The following is a 6,000-nucleotide window of genomic DNA, read 5'->3' as shown; positions in this document are numbered from 1 at the left end:
GAAGCGTGAGTAGACATCAGAGATCAATCCCGCGGAGACGAAGGAAACGACACCGCCAGGCTGCCGAACTCGCGCCCGCGCCGTCGCCATCGCCACTGCCTCGCGCCACCACCTCGCGCCACCGCCTCTGCCGCCGTCTCCGCCGTCGGCTCCGCAACCGCCCCTCCTGCCGCCGCCCCCTCCGTCCGCGCCACATCTCCCGCGCGCGCGCGCCTACGTGTCTGCCGCCGTCCGCCGCTGCGCACGTCGCCTCCGCCGCCACGTGCGCCACCGGCTGCGCCCCCGCCACCGCGCCTCCTCCGCTGCGCCCCCGCCACGATCTCCGCCGGTAAGAGCCGCCGCCCCACCCCTTCTCCTTTTTTTAGTCATTTGTTAGATTAGTTTGTTAGGTTAATTAGTTAGAAACAATAGTTAGAAAATTTAGTTAGTAAAATTAGTTAGTAAAATTAGAAACAATAGTTACATAAAAAAGTTAGATAAAAAGTTAGAAAAAATAGTTAAAACAATAGTTAGAAAATTTAGTTAGTAAAATTAGTAAAATTTCTTTTCTTATTATATGTTAGATAAAAAGTTAGAAACAATAGTTAGAAAAATTAGTTAGTAAAATTAGTTATATATGATGACGTGGAAGTTATGAGGGCCGCCGCGCCGGTAACCACTACGCTCGGGATGGCGCCCCCAAAATACGGTAGTGCCGACGCCCCTGCCGGCGCCCCCAAAATAGAGTATGTAGTGCCGGCGCCCCCCAAACGGTAGTGCCGGCGCTGACTAACATAAAAGTAGTGAAGTTATTTTTTTTATTTATGTTAACATTGGTACATATATATATGATTTGTTTTCGTAGCTACGATGCCGCGACAGCCGCCGCGTCGTGGTCTGACTATTCTAGAGGAGATGCAGCAGCTGGGGGAGGTCCGGGACTGGGCTCCGCCGGGGTGGCACTGGGAGGTCTTAGCTTCCGGGACGCGCACCTTGGTGCGGAATCCGGGTCCCGTCGTCGACCCGGATATTCTCTAGTGGAGGTCTTATGGGCCACGGTCGTTTCAGAGGGAGCCGGCCCCACCGGAGGAGGTAGCTCAGCGCATTGCAGCGGAGGACGAGCACGTTCGTCTCGTCGTTACATGTATGCGTTAGACACCATGTATAGGACCAGATGGTCAGTTATGCAGGGATCTCATGTTAGCTATGATCCCGTGACTGTTCCGTGGCTTTGGGGGTTCACCCGGCGCGATTCAGGACCCGGTCGACGCGTTATAGGACCCGGTCGGCGCGGTTGAGAGGTTGTAGTAGTGATTGATGTATTAGGGTTAAATAAACATGAACCCGATCTATGTATGCATGTAACTGCACTATCTGCTTTCTGCACTATATTATCGATCCTTAGTTAAGAACTACATATGTAACTTCATTTTCAGTTTTCTGCATTATCCTTAATTTGATCGTATGATGGTTCCTATATATAACTTGCAAGTCGTTGTAGAAAGCATGGTGGGACACAGAGACGAAGCCCAAGAAAATATCATGGCTAACCTCATAGCCAACGGTATTCTGGATAGTGACGACGACGTTATTCCAGATGATGGCGGTGACGATGTCACCGCAACTTTTTTGAATGACTCCGGTGAGGGAGCGGAGAATATTGAGCGAAGAGAAGATGGCTACGATGAGGAAGAAGATCCTAATGGCTCCGGTGAGGAAGAAGATCATCATAATGGCTCCGGAACCGTAGTTATCACCCAGGTATATAAATTAAGCCGCTGCTGATCGACTAGATGCATTAACTAATTAAATTTTACTGACTATGAATTATTTATTTTTTAGCCCTCTGGATCGAGCACTTCTTCTGGAAAGTCGAAGAAGCGAGGCCCGGCCAAAAAGTTGGACGACGGTGTTAGGCACAACATCACCCATATCGCTAAGGATGGTAAACCGATTGCTCCCGAGAAAAATGCAAAGTCATTTATAGCTCAATGCGGAGTGCTTGTTAGGGACCACGTTCCGATCACCGTTCGAGAATGGAACAAGCCGAAGGGACTAGTGCTGTCTGCAGAGGAAGAAGCTCAAGGTGTTTATATCGATGATGTAGCCAAAGACAACATTCTGACCAAGCTCATGGCACATTTCAACATAGTACCTCCAGAGGGGGATGTCGATGAAAAGGCAAAGATGGAGCAGGCCCTCCGCGACTTTGCCAAGAAGAAGATGGCCGAACTATTCAAGAACCACAAGAAAAGATTACGCGGCTTTATCAAGAAAGACAAGACTCCGGACAGTGAGAAGGTAAAAAATCATTGGGACGAATTCGTGAAGTACAGCACAGAGTTAGAAGAATTTAAGAAAGGTCGGAAACAAATAAGGCAAATGCTGCGTTGAAGAAATATCACCAAGTTATGGGTCAAGGTGGATACAGGGCTAACCGTCCTAAGTGGCAGGCAGCTGAGGCGGAACTGACCAGGAAAGGGATCAGATTAGGGACACACGGTTGGATCGAACGGTCGAAGGAGTGGTTCTACGGGATTGGGGGAAAGTTGGATCCAGAAACAGGGAAGTGCATCTATAAGAAAGCTCATCTGAAGTATCCCATTGAAGCCCTGGAACAAGCACATAAGGACGTGGAGGAGGGGAGGTTCCAGCCCGAAAGAGAGAACGATGAACTGACACGCGCCCTTGGGAACAAAGAACACGCCGGACGAACACGGGTCACAGAAGGCTCCGTTCCGTGGAAGTATGGCTTTCCTGCGGAAAGGAAGAGATTTCCTCATAAAAGCCATGAGAGGAGAAAGGCAAGGGAAACAGACCGCATAGCGTCCTTAGAGGATTCTATGAGCACCATGAAAGCCCAATTAACCATAGTAACCCAAGTACTTACATCCCAGATGGCTCAGGGGCAGGCTGTATATCCTTCATTGCTCAATGCTATCGTCCCGTTGCAATCTCAACACCGGAAAAGCAGCGTGGCTTCCACTCAGCAGGTGGATAATGATGATGATGACCAGGTGGTCGAGCCTCCTCGCTACCCCCCGCCCCCCCGTGGATGATCTGACTGAGAGCCGTCCTTGTGAGCTGCATGTTAAAGTTTTCAACCTATCCTTCAAGGCGGCGGTCGGCATCCTCTTACCTACAAGGACTTACCATTGCCGTCCGGTCCAAGACGACTTTGCTGTTGTGATGGTGGATGAAGTGTTGAGAGATTATGAGGGGTTGGTGCTTGAGCACCCTGCAGGTGAAGATGGGGAAATCAAAGAACTGGGAGAAGCCCGTAGAACCACCGTGCAATGGCGGAAGGAGAACATTGTGTTTCCAGGTGAGAAGCCACCAAGCAGGCCACCTCGGCCGCCTCCTCCGCCACCTACGCAGTCTCCTCCGCGTGATGATTCTCCTATGCGCGATGATGATTCCCCTGTGCATGAGCAGTCTCCTCCTCAGGAATCACAGGCGGCTCCCACGCGTGACAATACTCCGCCGCCTCCTCCTCCTCGTCAGGAGACTCCGCCGCCTCCACCTAAGCAAAACAGGAAGCTAACCGCGACACCTCCTACAACTCCGAAGAGATCATCAACTCCGATGAGGGCATAGACTCCAGAGTTGTTACCACATGAGCAGACTGATGAGCAAAAGGTGTTTCTTGCGCCGAAGAAGACGTTTATTGCACCGCATACAATGAAGCACTTTGCCGAGACGAGAATAAAGAGAGCTGAGCCGAGAAGTGATCATGACGGCTCTCTTGGACAGTCCTATAGAGCGGGCAAAGCAAAAAAAAAAAGTCGCCCAGCTTGGACAGCAGGACATTCAGTCCATACCCCACTTTGTCGTGCAGTCCTATGATGATCCAGAGATGGCATCGATGATCGAACGGGAGGCTAGAGCTCAGGGAGCATCGGTTCAATACGAAGATTACTATCCAACGGCTCAAGTCGTAAACAAGTGTGGATACAGATGTGATCTCGTCAAACCTGGCGAGCTCGCGCGTCTAGGGACTCAGATGCGAAGGTTGCATGAATGGTACCTGAAAGCCTGTCGAAGAGGTGATCGCTACCTCACGGTGTATCTTAGAGATGAGCATTACTTCTGGGGGGACGAGGAGATAAACCTTGAGTTAGAAGAACTGTTTCAGTTATTCAATCAAGACACCCTCGACAAAGCTGTCATCAGTTGCTACTGCCTGTAAGTGATTTATTTATGTAATTAAGTCTGTAGCTCAGCTCATTCATTTGCACTAACAATTATCCTCACTATATTCTTTGTGTACGCTATATATTAATTATGCAGAATGAAGAAGCTCGAATGCAAAAGAGGCAAGCTCCACGAGCTGGGGTTCATTGACCCATACACAGTTCATGAAGTTACGGTTCTACAGTACCCCAAAGACACAGAGGACAACATGCTAATGTTTTTAGTGAAGCAAGCAAACAAAGAGGATATATTCTTTCCCTACAACTTCAAGTGAGTGTTATATCTAACATACATTATGCTTGTACAACTTCCACTTTATTCTCGTAATCATTGAGCTATGCTTGTGCAGATTCCACTTTATTCTCCTAATCATTGATCTTCACAAAGGAGTCGTAAATGTCATGGACTCAAAACGTAAAAAACATGCGGAATGGGCGAACATGGCTGCCATCCTCTAGAGGTAATTTCAATCAATTTTGTATTGGCATCTTCATCCGTTCTAATTCGACGATATCATCAACTAATCAATAACTCATTTACTCATTATTTTTTGCCGGGCAGGGCTTGGAAATGGTTCATCAATACTGTTCCGGGTAAATGGAAACCGGAGCTTACATTTAAAGATTACCCTGTAAGTAGTACTATATATATAGCTATGTCCGTGAAACTCTATGATATTTACTTTCAATACGATGCTTGATTATTAGTTTGATCGAACTATTTTTTCGTAAAGTTTATGAGGCAGGAACCCGGGAATAACTTATGTGGATACTATGTCTGCAAATTCATTCGTGACATGGCCTGTCACAGCGGGGGATGCTATACACCACACTCGTGTACGTGAACAATATTTCACAATTAATCTTATTACCATCAATTGTATTGAGTTCCATTCATATATATATTGATCTCCTTTTTTAAATATAGATGATACGCCTACGGGACACTCTCATAACGGAGGATCGCATACGAGCAATTCAAGAGGAAATCGCGGGATTCTTTCTTACCGAGGTCATTGCCCCAACTGGAGAGCACTATGCGAAGGTCATAGATATTGAGCAACTTCGTAAAGGCAAATAGATTTAGTAAAGAGATCCGACTAGCTTCATATTGTAAATATGCATGCATTACGTGTACTGTTGACGATGTCTATATATTCACGACGATATTTTGTGGTTTCTTAAATGATATATGCATTGCTGAAACTCTGCCGCGGCAGAGAAACACTGCTCCACCCTAAACCTGTGCCGCGGTAGAGAAATAGCAATTTTCTGTCGCGGCAGAGAACCTCCAGGCCCGGTTCGTACCACGAACCTCCACCGCGAGCACCCTGGCCGCACCACGTGGCGACGCCTTTGGACCCGGTGCAACTTTGAACTGGGACTAAAGGGGGACCCTTTAGTCCCGCCTTGTTGGTCCCGGTTTGAATGATGGGATTCGTAGCATAGAAAATAAAAAATTTCCTACCACGAGAACGCAATCCAAACCAAGATGCAATCTAGAAGATGGTAGCAACGAGGGGATGAACGAGACTAACCCTTGAAGATTTCCAAAGCCTACGAGATTAGATCTTGTTGTTGCAGAAGATGATCACTTGCCGCTTTCAAAAGCACGCAGAAGATCTTGGTGGTGCCATAATCGGGCAGCACCTCCGTACTCAGTCACACGTTCGGTGTTGATGAAGACGACATCCTTCTCCCCATTCCAGCGGGCAGCGGAAGTAGTAGATCCTCCTTGGAATCCCGGCAGCACGACGGCGTGGTGGCGGTGGTGATGGAGAACTCCGGCAGGGCTTCGCCTAAGCGTATGCGGGAGTTCTATGTGGAG

The sequence above is a fragment of the Lolium perenne genome, chromosome 7 (assembly GCF_019359855.2).
Source record: "Lolium perenne isolate Kyuss_39 chromosome 7, Kyuss_2.0, whole genome shotgun sequence".
Classification (NCBI taxonomy): Eukaryota; Viridiplantae; Streptophyta; class Magnoliopsida; order Poales; family Poaceae; genus Lolium; species Lolium perenne.
This window is presented reverse-complemented; position numbering follows the sequence as displayed.